Source organism: Sinocyclocheilus rhinocerous, unplaced genomic scaffold (genome assembly GCF_001515625.1).
Source record: "Sinocyclocheilus rhinocerous isolate Xijiao unplaced genomic scaffold, SAMN03320098_v1.1 scaffold2347, whole genome shotgun sequence".
Lineage (NCBI taxonomy): Eukaryota > Metazoa > Chordata > Actinopteri > Cypriniformes > Cyprinidae > Sinocyclocheilus > Sinocyclocheilus rhinocerous.
The window spans coordinates 292,004-312,338 of NW_015638980.1; the positions used below are offsets into that span (position 1 = coordinate 292,004).

The following is a 20,335-nucleotide window of genomic DNA, read 5'->3' on the forward strand; positions in this document are numbered from 1 at the left end:
GTCAGAGAGGCGACCAAGAGGCCTACAGCAACTCTGAAGTAGTTGCAGGAATTTATTACAAAGAGTGGTCATTGTGTGCATGTGACAACAATATCACAAATTCTCCACAAATGTGGCTTGTATGGTAGGATTGCAAAAAAAAATCCACTCCTCGAGAAAGGCCACATGCAGTCACTACTGAGCTTTGCCAAAACGCACCTTGAAGATTCTGAGGCAGATGAGACTAATCTGAATTATTTGGCCTCAATACCAAACGATATGTCTGACGGAAATCCAGTCCAGCTCACCATCCAAATAACAGCATTCCTCCAGTAAAGCATGGAGGTGGTGATATCCTGTTATGGGGGTGTTTCTCTGCAGCAGGGACTGGAGCACTTGTCAGGATAGAAGGAAAAATGGATGGGGCGAAATACCGTCAAATTCTTGAGGAAAATCTGCTGCCCTCTGCCAGAAAGTTGTCAATGGAAAGAAGGTTTACCTTCCAACATGACAATGACCCAAAGCACACAGCAAAACTGTCCAGACAGTGGTTGAAGGAGAAAAAGGTGAATGTCCTTGCATGGCCTCGTCCAGACTTAAACCCCACTGAAAATCTGTGGAATGACATGAAGACTGCAGTCCACAAACACTCACCATCAAATTTAACTGAACTTGAGCAGTTCTGCAAAGAAGAGTGGGCAAATATTGTAAAGTCTAGATGTGTAAAGTTAGTAGAGACATATCCCAACAGACTAAAGGCTGTAAAATTAAAGCAAAGGTAAAGTTTTTTAATCTCAAATACATCTTTCTTTTGAATTTGTATTCAGCTTCTACATGTTAATAAGAGATATTACATCAACGTTTACCAAGCAAACCATGAAAAGGGGTTTAAATGCAATTTTAAATGCAATTCTTAATGCATGATTTTTCCCCCCCTGTGACTGAGAGTTAGAACATGAAGTTTTTCGTTGAAAATAGATCTCCTTTCTTTTGCATTTATATTCAGTTACTAAATGTAGATAAAAAGACCTGCTGTATTACTTCAGAATTTGCCCCGCAAACAATGGAGAGATTTTGAAATGAGTGAGATCTTGGACAAAAACAGACAACTATCATTCTCTTATGTTGAATGTATAACTCAGACTGAGGCATTAACTGAGCACTTTAAGCCTGGAAGGGCTTGAGTCTGTCCGCTAATGACCCCATCAACATCTCAACATTCCTTCCTGTTGGAACATTGCAGACGTCAAAACATTGTCTCCACTGAGCCGCCCCATGCAGCGTATCCACTGCTGAAGAGGTGGATGAGGGAGAGCGGAGGCGTTGATGTGAGTTTGAAGGATGTGGAGATCACAGGAGCTCAATCTAAACAAATCACTGCCCCGTGTGACTGCGTAACCTTTGAGTTGGTTTGAATGCCTGAGCGTCAGTGTAGTACAGCAGAGAGATAAGCATAGACATCAGGCGGGAGTCGGTGTGTGAATGTAAGTGCTGACCCTGAAATATAGAAGGGAAGCAAATAGCAGAAGTGCACCACAGTGAAGTGACTTCATAGCAGCCTCTGCAGTTATTATTGATTCCTCTCTACAGAAACTGCTGTTTCTTCATTTTGTTGGCTAAAGGTCTCTAAAAAGACCTAAAGAACAAGTAGTTGGTTTCATTAGTCCCCTGTTTTATTAAAAATGTCAACGTCTCTCTTTTTGTTGATAGATCTTGCATGTCTACATCAGAGAAAGAAAGCCCTGGTGAGTATGTGCACCATTTTAACAGTTCAATTCTTTTGTAGTATTGAAGCAAAAGGTCAAAATTTCCCTTTTCGACATTAATTTCAGGAGCTGACCACCAGGAGAAGTTGTTCACAGCCCGTCAGAAGTCGTACTTATTTCTATGCCGATGAGGTGAAATGCGACCAGCACATGGAGACTTTCCTGAAATGCATCAAAGCCTCAGGTAACAGACCATCTATTAAAGCTGATTAGTAATTAACTTTGGAATTGGAGTCAGATTATAAGCAAAACAAAAGCCAGGAGCTACAAATGCAGTGACCAAAACATAGAAAGTAAGGCACTTTCCATGAACAGGATACAAAGTAGGGCCTGAAACTGAAAATGAAGTTTTTATTTCTTTGACCTTCATATGATTTTAATCGGCAACAACGGAATATTATATGATTTTTCATTTCTTTTTACATGAGCTTACTGCATTTTTTTGAATGTCTGTCTGAATTGTTTAAAAGGATGCTTCTGAACCTTTTTGACTCGAAGGCCTCCAATTATCAGCGCAATTTTCATCTGTTTGATTTTATTTTATTTATTTTTAAATTAAATCACATAAATCTGTAGACAGACAGGGTCTAAATTGTGTTACTACTTAAGTGTCAATATTATCTTTTAGACTCAAGGAGGAGTTATAAGGTGTAGGCCAAACTATTGTTCAAGATCAGATTTCCCAGGAAATATTGTTAAATACACAAGACACATAGCCTATTGTGAGATGATACCATTTATTTGATAGTACCAGTTTTCAGGGTTTCCGGAATCCATTCATAACTGAAATACAAAGTTGTGCCATATTGAATGAGCTTATTTCATTAAATACTGCGCACATTCATAGACATAACTAACATAAGAGTATAACACACCAATATGTGTTTAGATTTTGAAATCGTAATGGCATATATAATGATGCCTTTTTCAAACGCAGAGCAAGTTTTAAAACACTACTACTCTCACGTAAACAGCATTGTCTTGCAATAAGTTGATTTTGTCTGTAACATAGTGTTCAGACTTCCTTCAAACCTCTCAAGCTGAGATTTATGCCTTCTTTAAAAAAAATAATGGGACACCAAATGTACTCTATTCATGGAAAGTGGTGCAAACATTTATCCCGTTCTTCCTTTAATGCTCGTTGTGTGCTATGCAGATTATTTGTATGTATATTTAGCGTACGTGCAAGAGTGCCAAGAAAGCATGGAAGCTGTCCAACTTTTGAAAGCATTCATATTTGTGAATGTGCATGCAGCTCGAGTTTTCCATTATAGCAGCAGTATTGGAGAAACACCCATTGTAATGCAACACTAAGTATAACTGCATAGAATTCATTCAGCATTCCTGGAAGATTTCACCTAAAAAAAAAAAAAAAAAAAAGCAGTTTCACTTTCATCTGCAGTTACCTCTAAAATAACTCTAAAAGAAAATCTCCTGCCTGCTCAGGTGGAAGTTCTGAAGACGGTTTCTCGGCTGTTAAGATGACTGCCTTGGGGCGACCACAATTCCTGGTAAGACTGAGGTTCAGGCAGGGTTAAAATCCGTCACCTTGGTGAACTAAACAGTCTCCTCATCCTTCCCTCGGGCGCCTGTAGCTCCAGTTCTCCGAGGTGCTGGTGAAATGGAGATGCTTTTTCAGTTTCCTGGCTGCCAAGCAGAGGAAAGATGGCGTGGAGGTGCTGGAGCAGAAACTGGATCTAGAGCAATTGCAGGTACGCTTTGGGTTCAAACTGCGGCCAAACACACAGATCAACCAACACTAAAGCGTGTTTAATACTGCAGTAGACTGTAAGGCAGCTGTAACAAATCTGACCTGCAGCAAGCAACTGGAGGCTATATTGCAATGACTGTATCGTATGAGCTGCATTTATTTTAATGGTAAAATGTAATTAACATGATAATAAATAATTAAGTAGTCTTTTAGCAGACACTTGTATCCAAAGCAACTTACACGGGATATTTATACATGATTATTTCCACTTGAGAAATTGTTTTGCTTAAAGGAATAGTTCACCCAAAAATGAAAATTTGCTGAAAATGTACTCGCCTTCAGGCCATCCAAGATGTAGTTGAGTTTGTTTCTTCATCAGAACAGATTTGGAGAAATGTAGCATTACATTACTTGCTCACCAGTGGATCCTCTGCAGTGAATGGGTGCCGTCAGAATGAGAGTCCAAACAGCTGATAAAAATATTACAATAATCTACACATAATCCACACGACTCCAGTCCATCATTTATCATCCTGTGAAGCGAAAAGCTGTGTGCTTGTATTAAACAAATCCATTATTAGGACGTTTTAACTTCAATCAGTTGCTTCTGAGTCCTCTAGCTATATTATTGCTTTCTCCAGTGAAAAAGTTGTCTTGTCTGAATCAAGAGAGAAATATTCACAGATTAAGCAGATATTTTTCATTTTTGGGTGAACTATTCCTTTAAGGCTATAATAGTGATACTACATGAATTGACCCTTGCAACCTTTAATAGTCCAAATTTTTAACCATTAAACTACCACATAATGACCATTGAAAACATGAGCATATTTTAACTTTTTCATTCATTATGCACAAATACACATTACAAGAGTTTTTAAATTCAAGATGGAAAAAAACTGTAGCTCTGCATATTCAAACCTTGGAGGGTTTTGAGCGAATGATATGCATTATAGGAGTACATCAATTATGAAAATCATGTCATAAGTTTTTTTTTCTTTATGACACAACAGAACAAATTCTTACGTTCCGCCCTCTTATTTTGCACATATTGAAATAATACTGTTGCCATGGGCTGTCAAACTCTGAGAAGGACAAAGAAAGCACCATAGAAACACTGTATAATTTTTTCTAAAACCATATAATAGCTTTGTGTGAGACTCATGTAAGTCATTAATAGCTTAAAATCCTTCAAAGTTTGAATATGCAGATGTGCATTTAATATATGAGAGCTACAGGTTTTTTTCAGCTTGCATTTTGAAACACTTTCAATGTAGTGCACAAGTCATATGAAATAGTGCTTTTTTTTTTTTTGGAGAGTAAAGGCCCAATCACACCATGGACGATAACCATAATGATAAAGATACAGATCTAAAAAAAAATATTCTCAATATAAAAGAATAGTCTGGAATCACAATTTTTTTTCAGCCAGTTAATGATAAAAACATTGACAGCCAAGAACTTGAGCATTGAAAGCAGCAGATGACAAAACTGCAGAACAATATTGTCTGTTGGTGTGGATGCTGATGAGTTTATTGTTATAGTTATTTTTACATTTCTCGTTCTTGGTGTGAGTGGGCCTTAAGAACTGTTCTTCAGAATGTATCATTTTTTGTTCCAAGGAACACAAAACCCCCAGTGGGTGCGTTTTGGGTGAGCTTTCCCTTTAATCATGCAGTCTTTTTGGAGTGTTTGGTCTGATGAATGAAAATGTGTGTGTTTTCTTTGCAGACATGACTAGCCAGACTGGGAGCTCAAGGCAACATTCAGAGCTGCCTCTCTGATGGACGACTGCACTCGTCAGGGTGAGAAACACCAGTTTCTTGTAGCTGTTCTGACACTCAGACTTGTAAATCTTCTCAATCAATGGCAGACAATGAAGTTATCTTATGAACTGAGGAGAGCTACTCAAGGACTATTCCATGGGTGCTCCATTACTCTGCTTGACCCCCTCGAGTCAACTAAACCCCTGAGTAACTAAACTCATATAGGAGCACTTTGCACTGCAGAATCGACCAGTTCTGTAATGATGCATGTAAATCGTTTGATGTTTAAGAAACATCATGTGGGACACGCTGCTGAAACGTGAATGCTATTTTTTTTTATTTGTTCCCCAAAGCACGGTGGACATGCTGGACTGGAACCGTCTGATCGACGGAGAACAAATATATCTGATCTACTAGTTTTCCCGAACCTGCAGGTAGGCAGACAGCAAGAAACGGATACCTTAACCACATCATAAATTAAGAGGGTTATCGATTTCTCATGGTCTAATTGGTTCTATAAACACTGCAAATGCCCCTTCGCAGTTTTGAGGTTTTACCAGGTAATTCAATTATGAAGACAAGTCTGGAATTTTGCCTGCAAGAGAAGCAAGATGCTTCCATCACAAGTACAGAAAATAGTCTTAATTTTTTTGCATAACTTTAAAGGTCACCTGAAGTGCCTTGAAACACGCAGCATTATTCCATGTGGTGGCCTAATTTCAACTGAAACAGGAAGAGAGGGCGGGACATATCGAGCAGCCCCGCCCCCTTTTTAAAATAGCCAATAGCGTTTTGTTTATATCTGCTCAGGCCAGAGCCATTGAGCTCAGTAAAGCCGCACTTGACCGTCACAGTCCCACTGTCCCCCTAGATTCAATATGAAACTCTTAGTAAAACAAAATAGTGGACATAATAATCATGCTGAGGCGGTGTAGTTGTAAAAGTTTAATATATGCCGACTCGCGCATATGATCCGCTCCGTGCGATCGCGTCTCTGGACTGGAGCCAAAGTCCGGATCAGACTGTGTGCGCTGCCGCGGTTCGCGTGAAACGACGTGAAACCAGACCTCATTTGCACCAATCAAAAGCATATTTACACTGGCTCGAAGTGCACAATGTAGGTGATAGGGAACGATTCAGACATTCACTGTACAGGAAATACTACACTGTGAATAAGTGACTGATCTCAAGCCGCTTCAGCGTCTATTTATAGTGCAGGGGGCGGGCGCTTCGGATTCTAGAGAGCATTTGATTGGTCAGAAGATTTGATGAGAAGATGAAGTACGATGTGACGTCAAAAAAAAAAAATCGTTGAGTCGTTTTGGCGGAAGTGACGAACTGCAAGCTTTGAATGCTTATATCTTATAAATGCGAATTTTGTCACTGTTTTGGAGCACACTGCCTTATAGATAACCTTATGACTAACATATTGATACTAACACCCAAAAAACTTTAATTTTGATTGCATGGGGACTTTAAGGTGTGACTTAAAGGTGAATGTGTAATTTTGGTGTAAAAATTATTATTATTTTTTTTCTGAATAATATTTGAATGGTGCTTGTCTGTACAAAATAAGCATATTTGAAAATTTACATTCATTTTGCAAATGCACATTAATGTGCTTTATGGTAGTGCACCAATTATGAAAATTCATCATTTATTTTCCCTGGGGAACGTTTTGCGAGCAAGAAAAACAAGTGGCTTCCATCGCAAGCACACAAAATAGTCTCAATTTTTTTGTTGCGTTACTTAAAGGTGGGACTTAAAGGTGAATTTCAGGATTAAAAAATTATGATTGTTATTTGACTGCTGCTTTTCTGGACAAAATTTACAGCCACAATAGAAATGTGTTGTGGGTGATTTTCAGGACATTGCTATGCAATTGCTAATGAATGATTTGAGGCGTTTGTTTACATCAGGGTTATTATCGATAACTAAAAAAAAGAAAAGAAAAACTACATTTAAAAAATAAATAAATAACTGAATTGAGTTTAAGCACTGAAATTACTGAAAATAAACTAAACCTGAAATAAAAGTATATTACAATAAAATAATGAAATGATGATAATAATAATGAAAATGACAAGCACATAACAAAATTAAACAAACTGAAAATATAAAAGTAAAAGCTAATTCAAAATATTAATAAACACTATAATAACAATTAATACTAAAGTAACACTAGTTTATATCACAAATTGTTACAAGTATGAGCAACAACATTTAACAAGCACCGCTAATAAATGTTTCCAAACAGGATTTCAAAACACCCCGTTTTTCTATTGTTCTGTCAGACAAGCAGTTCCTCTTCAAACTCGTGCATATGTTAAGCCAGAAGCTGCTCAATCAAGCAATAATATCATAAATGTGACCCATTGTTTACAGTCTTTATGAAGTCAACCTATGAATGGCTTTCTTCTGCGGAGGCGGGGTTTAGCCACCCTATTACATCATAAAGTGGCACATTCTACAACCTGTCGTTTCGGCAGAATGACTTCAATATAAGCTGTTTTTAGACTAACAAGAAAGATTTGAGTTCTGAAACTTACAGGATGTTTTTATAGTACAGTGACCTCTTATATGTCAAAAGATCAAGGTAATTTTGATTTCTCAGTTCATGACACCTTTAAAATATAAAAGTTGTTTTAAATTATGAATGGCTTTCTTATTGCATAATAAACTGGAATAGAAGAAGGTAATGTAATGGGAAAAAAAAAACTGCGCCCTTTGCCTGAAAGATCTCTCTCCAATAATTAAAAACCATTTGTGAAAAAACAAACAAAAAAACAATAACAGTATTTAAAAGTTAATTATTATTATTAAGAATTACTTCCCAAATGAAAATGCACCCATATGTGTTCATATGCTGAATTTCTTTCCCTTTTGTATTTTATTTTTTGAACAGACTGGTCAGCTGGAGCCTCTTCTGTCCAAGTTCACCGAAGAAGAGGAAAGGCAGATGAAAAGGATGCGTCAGCGCCTGGACGTCTTGGCTAAGGTGCGTTCACTGGCTGTGTTCTCCTGTGCTATTCATGCAGAGTGGCAGAAGATCATGGTCTAACAGACAGTCATGGATGAAGAATGTAACCGAGATCGATTTTGAGAAAGCCTTCAGCAGAGTGTGGAGGTTAGAGAGTTGTTCCGCCCCGTCGACTTGATGCGAGGAACATGTATCGGGTTTATGTCGCACTGTGAAAGACCGCTGGTACAAGCAGTACAAGCTGTGTGACTCACAGTAGACTCGAGGCTTCCTGTTTCTCAGTCTGGAAGTACCAAATCAAACAAAGTTTGGAGATTTCATATAACAGTTTTTCTCTAAATTGGTTACCTGGAGAATACAATACGAGTTTTATTTTTTTACAAGTTGGAACTGGATTTCACTCATTCTACAGTGAGTTGCGGTGCGATGTGACTTATGTCAATACAGTGCTGCTTGAAAGTTTATGAACCCTTCAGAATTTTCTATATTTCTGCAGAAATATGACCCAAAAGATCAGCAGATTTTCACAAAAGTCCTGAAGGTTGACAAAAAGAATCCGATCAAACAAATGAGCCAAAAATATATACTTCGTATTGACAGAGTATTTTTAAGTTAAATGCAAATGATCGCACCGGTGCCTCTAAGTTAACTGTCATGCAGTGAGCGCGCTACTTTTCAGCTTCCACACTCCACACAAACACTTGAATAGCACACATTTTTCTAGGTTAACATTCAAGCGAGCAGCCATGTAATGTTGCTGCTACTTACAAGTCTCAGATGATAAGCCACATTTGAGGTCGATGACCGAAACGAACGTTTGGATGTCTGATGTACTGTAATTACCACATAGACCAGCCGTTAATAATCTGTCCGTCATGGACTTCACCACTTCCTGTGGGATTTTTTTTTTCTGCAGCTAAGCGACTAATAAAATTTTGATCGACTAAGCCTCTTCTCATCGACTAACGGTTAGTCGACTATTAGGTGGCAGCCCTACCCTTACGAAAAATATATTCAAGTGTGCTATTAGTATACTTCTTTTAAACAAAAAGTAGACTGAAAGCATACTTTCCTATTTTTAATGTACTTCTCAGAAATATACTTAAAATGACATTTAAGTATACTTGACTTATACTTAGAAAAAGTCTAAATATATTTGAGCTATAGCTACTTGTGCTCCAGGAATCCGTGTTTTCATTGTTATCCGGTAGGGGGCGTTATTACACATCTTCTGTACAGAAGAAACCGAAACAACAGATGCTTCCACATGTCTGATCGTGTTAGATTACATAAAACAGCATCAAAACTGTGTAACGTTATGGAATAAAATGTCGACCCATGAAGAGCTCTGGGGTGTTGATAGACTCCATCTATGTTTTGATTATCACTCTGAATCCAATTCATAGTCTTTCAGCTTTTTGTTCAAAATGTTGTTTATTTACTTTTATTTATTTATGAAACTAACCCACATTCAAGTGTTTATAAAAAAGAATGCATGACACTAGAATAAAATGTTTTTGTTTACAATCAGATACCCTGTTCTTTATTTCAAACGTAATAAACACTTTTCTCTCACTTCCGCTGACTGTCATACACTGAAGCAGTTCCGGCGGATGACGCAGCACGTATGCGCAGCGCGTGTGCCTCTGAGATATGCTAGTCTCGCGAGTTTGTTTATAGAAGCAAAGGAAGCAAAGTTTCCTTACTTTAGCAAAAAAAAAAACAAGTCTCCTCTTGGTTAAAACATTAAACACAAACTAAAAACATATATGTAAACTATTTGTGTACTCAAAATGTACTACTGTTATACTTTAAGTATACTTAAAAGTATACTTTTATATACTAGAAATTGGGCCAAATACAAGGAGTATTGAAATAGTTACAAGTATACTACTAGTACACTGATATTTGTATACTTACTACATAAAGTATACTTAAAAATATACTTAAAGTATACTTCTTTTGGTAAGGGCATTTACACTGTTGCTGCGTCCCAATTCGCCTACTTATACTATGCCCTAAAAGTATGTACTCTTTTTGTGAAGAAAAAGTACATACTTTTGAGTATGTAGCAGAATAGTAGGCAAGCTTTGGGACATACTACTTCGTCATAGCTGCGTCTTTAACGGACGCTCTGTTGCTTAGTTACGTGCATCCTGTAACTGTTTAAACTGCCCTGTCAATCATCTTGTCACAGTTAACATCATCCACATTTAGTTTAATTTGATTTCCTACCATATTGGAGAGAAATGAAAGAGGCACATCGCGGGTCATTCATGCCGACAACTTTGTGTTTGCATAATGATGCATTTAAAAGTTAATGACCAAACATAAAAGTTCACAGTGTTGCTGCAGATGAAATATAAAGTGGATAACATTTTAAATTCATATTTTTTCATCAGGTTAGACATTGATTATTTATCACTCAAATCCCTTTCTCTACCAGCCCGTCGGTCGCGCATATTCGCCATGTACTTTTTATGCGTATTTGTAGTTTTATCGAATCCTCGTCCACCGCGCAGTGTGTTGTGGGCAATATTAGCCGTTAGAGTGCGCATCGATCTGCAGCGAGGGCCCGTTCATCGCTGCTTGCAGCTTTAATTGTATTTTTATTTTGATCAGTATATTTATTGTTTTAGCCTTTAAACCCATCAAACTACTTTTATTTTGAAGTGTTTTGCGTGTGCAATATTTCTTCACTTGGTTTGTTATTTTGTTATCTAATGCAATGACATTCAGATATTTTTAAATGTCCAAATACTCTTTAGCACCACTGTATCGTTGTCATTATTGCAGATGAGGTTATAGCATCATTATTTGTTGACCGATCCTTGGTGATATCAGGAATGATGGTTGCCACGTCAATTAAAATGCCGCTGTCTGTGGTGATATCTTTTTTTTTTAGTCTGCTAACTAACATGTTTTAACTTGCCGCCTGCTTCTCATGTCCTGAACAGCATGCGGTGGAAAATGGCGTCAGGCTGATGGTGGACGCCGAACAGACGTATTTCCAGCCTGCTATCAGCAGACTCACTGTGGAAATGAAGAGTATCTTCAACCGAGACAAAGCTGTCGTTTTTAACACCTATCAGTGCTACCTCAAAGTGAGCCTCACACATGCGCACACACACACACGCGCGCGTCTGACACCTATGAATGGTGTTAACGTGGCTCACATGATGCAATTCTGGAATTTATCTACAGTTAGATGCTGTGCAGAAAACATGCTATTATAGCACGATAACATTTAGACAATGCAACATCAAAACTGACATTTAACACCGTGGTGCTTGCAATCTTTCTTTGTTTTGCAAGTAATCCTGAAAGGAAATAAATGATGATGGTGTCAATTAAACACATGCAGTGCACACACATTGAGTCTCCATATACCTTCTATCATAACAGGGTCTGCTTATAATGTTAGTCATGGTTTCTTGCACCAAAAATGGTAACAGTTAGTGTTACCATTCTCTTTAGCATTTATGAATAATTATGCTGTTTTTGCTACTATTACCCTTTTGAATGTACCGTATTTTCCAGAATACAATTTGTGCTTTTTAATCATCAAAAACGTGCTTCAACTGATATTCCAACGCGATCAGGATTTGGATTTGTGCCGAATGAGAGAGATACATGAGTCCAAGATTATTTGTATAGCACATTTGCTAAATCCAGGTAGTTTCACTTCAAATAAATTATTTTAGTGTTTATAATAAATGTTGTTTATAATGCCACTATTATTTGTTTGTTTTATACTTATATATTTAATTCCTATTTCTGAATACTGTTAAATTTAAAGGATTTGTAGAGTGAGGGGAAACTAAAATACGTTTATAATGTTTGTAAACATTTCTTTTAATTTACTGGTATTTTACATTTTTCCCTAATGTAATAGTACTTAGACACAAATGCAACTTATCTGTATTTTTTTCTGTAAACAACACATTATTTTTGACCCTTTGCAACTTATTTTCCAGAAAATTACCTTTTGTTAAAGGATTAGTTCACCCCAAAATTTAAATTTGATTAGACTTTACTCATCCTTAGGCCAGCCAAGATGTAGATGAGTTTGTTTCCTCATCGGAGCAGATTTGAAGACATTTAGCATTACATCACTTGCTCACCAGTGGATCCTCTGCAGTGAATGGGTGCCTTCAGAATGAGAGTCCAAACAGCTGATAAATACATCACAATAATCCACAAGTAATCCACACATCTTTGGCATACTCTTTTCAACATACTATGATTTGGGATATACTAATTCTATTTTCGAATACTATTTAGGATGGATAGTATGCGAATTGGGATGCAGCATACATGTGTGAATCGGTGGGCGGTGCTAAACAGGCAGTGATGTAGAAGCAGGCGTTGATCATTTTCTGCGGAGGCGGGGTTTAACCGCTCTATTACATCATAAAGTGGCACATTCCACAACCTGTCGTTTTGACAGATTGGCTTCAATATAAGCTGTTTTTAGACTAACGCGAAAGTTTTGAGTTCTGAAACTTACAGGATGTTTTATAGTACAGTGACCTCGTATGTCAAAAGATCAAGGTAATTTTGATTTCTCAGTACATGACCCCTCTAGAAAATAATTATAAAAAATATATTTCACATTATTGCTGTTTTTACTGTATTTTTGATCAAATGCAGCCTTGGTAAGCATAAGAGACTTTCAAAAACATTAAGAAACCTTACCAACCCCAAACTTTTGAACAGTAGTGTAGTTAATTAGGGCCCGAGCACCGATGGTGTGAGGACCCTATTGGAATTGCTCCGTTTCTTATTATTCTTCTTCTTCTTCTTCTTCTTCTTCTTCTTCTTCTCCAAAGTGAATCGCATTTTTGAGGGCCTAAACATTCTCCAAAACTCATGAAACTTTCCACACGCGTCAGAACTGGCGAAAATTTACATCTGATATGGGTTTCAGAAGTGGGTGTGGCAAAACGGCTCGATAGCGCCACCTGTAAAATTTCAACGGAGTGCGCCCATTTAGCATTACATCACTTGCTCACCAGTGGATCCTCTGCAGTGAATGGGTGCCTTCAGAATGAGAGTCCAAACAGCTGATAAATACATCACAATAATCCACAAGTAATCCACACAACTCCAGTCCATCAAGTATTGTCTAATGAAGTGAAAAGCTACATGTTTGTAAATCCATCAAGACATTTTAACTTTAAAATATGACTCCATAATCCATGATAAATCTTCCTCCAGTGAAGTCCATCGTCTGTTGTCCTCTCACATAATCCACAGACATATTTGTTTAAAACAGTTTTAGACTGTTTTCACTTGTAAATGGAGCTTGATCTGTTCATATTTCTCTCTTTATTCAGATGAGACGACCTCTTCGCTGGAGAAAAAAAACATTATGGATTGAGGACTCACATTTTCACAAGCAATGGTTTGAAAAAAAAAAATTGTATTAATGATTTATTTATTATACGCATACAGCTTTTCACTTCACAAGATGTTAATTGATGGACTGGAGTCATGTGGATTATTGCGACGTTTTTATCAGCTATTCGGACTCTCATCTGACGGCACCCATTCACTGCAGAGGATCCACTGAGCAAGTGTTGTAATGCTACATTTTTTCCAAATCTGTTCTGTTGCAATGTAATGAATTCTCTGTGCTCAGGAGGCATTTGATAATGTGTCCATGGATGTCGAGTTATCAAGAAGGGAGGGCTGGTGTTTTGGTGCCAAGGGTAAGGGGGGCTTACATGTACCAGGAGAGAAGCCGAGCTGCGGAGATTGGATATGAAGACCTCATCAACCCAGAATATGAATCCACTAACAGAATGTACCAGAGGCAAGAAATGTTCCAAATTCTTCCTTGTAAAATTCACTCTTGAAGTCTGTTCCAAAACCTAGTGAGCTGCCTTGTTTACAAAGGCTGCTACTTTCTAAGACCGCGTCTGAACTGAAATGGAGCGTCATAAGTGACTCATCTGATAGCTCTTCTTGGGCAGCAGCTCCATTAACGGTCACTCACCCACGCAAAACAAATAGAGCTAATCGCAAAAAACACACAAGAGACCCTCACAGCTGATTCCAATAGAGTCTGATGCAGGGTGGCCATGGACTCCCACTTTTAGGCCACATCCCCGTTGTCTGATATTAAAATACTGCCCTGTTTCTCCCTTCGCTCACATTAAAACAACATTTCAGATATAGGCTTAAATTAGCTATATCTTTAGTTTTTTTTTTTTTATTAGTTTATTTTATATGTGTTATGTCTAATTGTTTTACAATATTTCATTTGTTTGATATCTACAGACTTCAGATTATGTATACGCAAACAATGCTGGCTTGATATTTCAATGCCAAGACAGAATGAAACAACTTTGGCTCATGAATATTAATGAAGTAGCATGACTGAACAGTCTAGAAAAGCACAGTCACTGTGAGCTGATTTAATATTCATGAGCTCAGTATTTTCCATATAATAACATCATTACCCACTAGTCTTTGGCTTCCGACTCAAACTCTTACCAGAACTCAACCATTGAGTTTATATAACTTTTCCAGTCATTTGTGATTGTGATTTTAAAAGTACTTTTTTTTTTTTTTTTTTTTTAGACACTGGATGAAGTAGAGAAATGTATATTCATAGACAAATCCATGACTATTTTATTTTATATTTTATTTTAGAAAATGTTATTTTAGAAATCACACTTTAAAATTCCAGGTTTTACTAGACTACAGGTTCTTCAATAAAAATGACAATTGCTGAAGAATACAAATGTTAAATTATGCAAGTTAATTATGACATTCATCTTGTTTTCTTTTTAGCTGTTCAACTATTTTAAAGCTTGTGTAACGAATCAGCTCATGGGAAATATGAATAATTAATCATAACTAGTTATAATTAATTATGAATATTTTAGATCCGCTGTAGATATTTACTTGACCTCTCAGGGTCAACTGTCTTGTCAATTCTAAGAACGTTAATTTCCTGGTTAAGGGAAATAACTTTCTTACTGTACAACTCTACACAGAGCTTGTTTGTTTGGTCTTATTTTAAATAATTTAAAATAAGTTTTATGTCATGTCCAGTCATGTTACCTAATTAATTAAGTAACATGACTGAACAGTCTAGAAAAGCACAGTCACCATGAGCTGATTTAATATGAGCTCATTCTTTATCTATCTATCCGTCCGTCCGTCCGTCCACCTCACTGGATTAACTAGATAAATATTATTTAATTTTATGTTAGAAATCACACTTTAAAAATCCAGATTTTCTGAGACAATGGGAACCCTGCTTTTTTTTTTTATGGAACAATTTTTGAAGAATACAAATTAAAATATGTTGAACTATCTCTGTTTATGTCATTCATCTTGTTTTTTTGTTTTTTTTTAGCCTTTTAACTATTTTAAAGCGTGCTTGGTCATTTTAAATAATTTTATGCCATTTTTTGAGTTTACTGAAACCATCTAGGTGGGCAACATGCTGTTTTGGAACAGAGAATTATGGAAAAATTCTTCATTTAATAAGAATGTTTTGTTTCAGAAAGCAGAAGTCTTGGGTCAGGTTCACTTTGCCTCTCTTTAAGGAGCAAGATGACATGGCCAAGTAGATTCTGAGTCCAGATCAGCAGTTCTAAGATACTTGTTACATCTAGGACCTTATCTGAACATCATACTTCCTCTGAACTGTGCTTCATTCAGACGGTCTATGTGCTGACAGAATGTTTCACAGGCAGGAGAGATTTATCTAGAGTCTTGGCTTATCTCACCGTAGGTAAGCCTCTTATGATTAAGGCAGATTCTGACAGCTTTCAAAATAAATCAGATCTTTTCAAAAGCTTTTTGTGTTTGGCGGTCAACAGTCATGTTGGCTGAAAGTGCAGACCAGAAGCAGGATGATTTATAAGCAGCTGGTGTCTTTCAGGTGTCTGGATTACGTGCTGGAGGAGATCGAACGGAATAAGAAAGCAAATGTCATGGTGGCATCGCACAATCTAGACACTGTTAAACACACTCAGAAGGTCAGTTTTTCTTTTTTTTTACCCCCTCTCTCCTTTTGTCTTTCTATTATATACAGTATATGAACCATCATAAACAAATGTAATTTCCACCACAACTCCAATATCGGTTCTTAGAATAAAATATCTGAATCTCGCTAAGGCTAATTTCACAGCTAGAATTTTATGTATCTCAAAAATGCATTCTATAATATATTTTTTTTTGCACAGTTTGACAGAATTACAGCTTGATTGGAAATGTCGCAAAACACGTGATGTTTATCTGAATTTTTATTATTTTTATCAAATCTCTCAAATTTCTTGTTAAGCATTCTCTTCACTGATATGATTGTGTCCAATGCACAATAACTTTTAAGTACACTTAAAGCTTTGTTTAGATTATCATTTTTAAAATGTAATAATATTTTAATGATGGATCTTGATATTTTAAGACTGAAAGTCTGGGATAAGCATATAAAGTCATTCAAAAGTTTGGGGTCTGTACAATTTTTATGCTATTGAAAGAAGTCTCTTATGCTCAATAAGGCTGCAATTATTTAATAAAAATACAGTAAAAACGGTAAAATTGTGAAATTATTCTAATTCAAATTATTATTATTCGAATTATTAGAACTGTTTTTTATTTATTTATAACGGTTTAAAATACATTTAAAATAACACATGATCCTTCAGAAATTTTTATAATATGCTGATTTGCTGCTCAAGTAACATTTCTTATGATCAATGCTGAAAACAGTTGTGCTGCTTAAAAATCAACCTCTGGACATAAAGTTGAGAGATGTTGACTAAAGGAAAACTCACATTCACATTTCGAGTGTACTGTAGTTGTTGTTTGATATCAGGACTTTCCCTGCATCACCAGGAACATTTAGATCCCTCTGGGAGTAAATTAATTTGTTTAAATTAATAATGTAATATGCAATCATTAATTGTATGTAATCACTCCTTAGGGGTGTAACCTCATTTGACAAAGGTGTGCCAGTGACCGATGCCATTAACATTCTCTGTCACAATGTCAAAGAGTGTCACCAGGGCATGATTCATACGGAGGTCCACACTAGTTACCCTCCTTTTACATCATTCACACTTAATATCACCTTAAGTGTCTCAAAATGGGTCTTGTTCGTGCATGTAATGGCTGTAACCGATAAGAGGGTGTAAAACTTTGAGTGAGAAATCGCCAGAATGTATCCGGGATTAAATGACCTTGCCAAAGGGGCCTCTCTCATTTTTCACTTTCTGTGACGGCGCTCTGTGTGTTTATGGTCTAACAGGATGAATGAAATGGGTCTGGCACCCACAGATAAGAAGGTGTACTTCAGCCAGCTCCTGGGAATGTGCGACCAAATCAGCTTTCCATTAGGTGAACACACACACACACACACACACACACACACACACACACACACACGTATGTGTGTGTGTGTGTGTGTGTATACAACATTTCAGATAATGTTTGTTTTAAGTAAAAATCCTGTAATAAACTGCAATATTAGTCAAACAATAACAAGCAATTTTCTACATAGTTGGGGTTGGTTTACAATTAAATGACAATTATATATTATATACTATTATTATTATTATTATTATAGTGTGTGTGTGTGTGTGTAAAATTTCAGATAATGTTTGTTTTAAGTAAAAATCCTGTAATAAACTGCAATATTAGTCAAACAATAACAAGCAATTTTCTACATAGTTGGGGTTGGTTTACAATTAAATGACAATTATATATTATATACTATTATTATTATTATTATTATAGTGTGTGTGTGTGTGTGTAAAATTTCAGATAATGTTTGTTTTAAGTAAAAATCCTGTAATAAACTGCAATATTAGTCAAACAATAACAAGCAATTTTCTACATAGTTGGGGTTGATTTAAAATTGAATGACAATTATATATTATATACTATTATTATTATTATTATTATTATTGTGTGTGTGTGTGTGTATAGTATATTAGTTATAGATAGATAAAAATAAAATATAAAAATGCAAATATATTATAAAATATATGTATATAAATGAATATTAACTTGTATAAAATATATACTTGCATGTTATTGATGTAGTTTTTATATAATAATTAATCATTTAGTTATTACTAATAACTTTATAAAATTATAAGTATTATTTAAGCTATATATTTATTGTCACACTATGCTATATATATATATATATGTATGTATATATATGTGTATATATATATGTGTGTGTATATATAGGTATATAAAGCGTTACCAAGATAGTATAAGATATAAAGTGTTACCAAGAGTACAGTTATAAAATACATGTCAATCAAATGGATAAATCACCAAAGAAATACAGAAAAACACTTTAAGATTAGTATTCTTTTCTTGTCTGCTCTCATCTCTAGCTCAGGCAGGATTCCCGGTGTACAAGTACGTTCCGTATGGTCTGGTGAACGAGGTGATTCCATATTTGTCCCGTCGGGCACAGGAGAACCGTGGCATTATGAAAGGAGTGCAGATGGACAGAGAGCTCCTATGGAAAGAGCTGATGCACTGACTGACCAGTGGAGAGGTCTTCACCTGCTGTATAAAACACACTCGGCTTCTCACCAGAGACTCCTTTCACTTGTTTTCTTACTGTTCACCCATCCATTCGTAAATCTTTTTTTCCCACTCTCACTCAGGCTGTTCATGATATAGCGCACACAGGATCCTTCATTTAAATCACAAACCACAGTTGGGTGAATCTCACAAAATGCAAATCATAGTTCTCCTGAAAATCATAAATCTAAAAAACAAAAATGTGCTTTGGATAAAGAAAATTAAGTCGGTTTATAGAGTTTTTGCATTGCAACATTATTTATTTTGTCTCACAGTTCTCATTACTATAATGCGTCTAGATGTTTTATTTTTGTCATCCATGAAAACAGAGCACCTACTGCTGGTCAAACATACTCAAGTATTAATGGGTGAATCTTGTCAATCTCATCGAATCATATTTTACTTGAAAATCGTAAATACATAATAGTAAATATTGCAAAGTTGCATTAATAAAACAAAGTTGGTCAAACATTTATTAAATATTAATGGGTGAATCTCACAATGTCACACTGTAAAAAAATAATGGCACTGTATTATAAATGTTATTTTAAAATTCACTATATTTTCTATAAAGACACAATTGTTGGATGCTTTAAAATTTTTACAAGCATGTTTTTACAATTCATATTTTGTAGTAGATATAGGTATTGCACATTAAAGTATTTTTATTTTGTTTCAGTAATGGAAATCTCATGAGGATCATGGAAGAAAAGCATAAACAAATGAAAAGAAATATCTAGATGCATAATGGTAATGAAAATTTGGGGGGGAATGTGCTTAGCTCTCATGACAATAATTTCACAATCGTAAAGTTTATTTAAAAAATCACTTGAAAACCATAAAACTATTAGAAGATCATTTTAAAATAGCAAAATGTCTGATGGCTAATACCAAGTAACAACAGTTTTCATTCCAGTAGCAATAACTGTAGTAACAATGGTATTTTAGAGGAAACTGTGGTTGCCTTGGTGCATTTTTGTAAGGGTCAAGAAAGAGAGGTTATACACTTCCCTTTCCATAAAATCTTCATCTAATTCACTTTCCTCCGTATTTCCATATTTCCATTCCACTGATGGTCTGGCTTTGCACTCTTTCTCTTCCCTCATCCATCTCTCCGGCACCTTTATGACTCTGAAAGGGCTCCTAAAATGTCAGACGCCTGAGTGTGCACTGCTGTTTTATACCCCACCTTTATTCCTCGAGTGGAACACCAATAATACAAATATAAGCATGATTTAAACAGTAATAAACAAACACATCAGTATCACTTTTTGATAATGACTGTTTGAATTCAAGGATAACAACGCCTGGAGTTCGAGAACTATATTTTATATGTATGTGACATTCATGCTTGGAGTGAGGAATTGTGGGTAAGTTGGAGTGCAGGCGGCAGAGCGGGAATTAAATCTACTCTTTTATTATCTGTGTGATGAAGCCTTTTATACTTAACCAATGGTTTCTTTCGCTCTGTTAATATGTTCGTTCCCTCTGTGGAGTATTTGGGGAAGATGAATAAAAAGCTTTAATTAATTGAGCCGAAGTTAATGATTTCTAGACAATTGCT

The 20,335-nt window shown here is 36.0% G+C and overlaps 1 pseudogene; it reads left to right on the forward strand.

Moving 5' to 3' along the window:
* The window catches only part of LOC107750758 (proline dehydrogenase 1, mitochondrial-like), a 38,165-nt pseudogene that overhangs the window by 9,868 nt on the left and 7,962 nt on the right, over positions 1-20,335 (forward strand).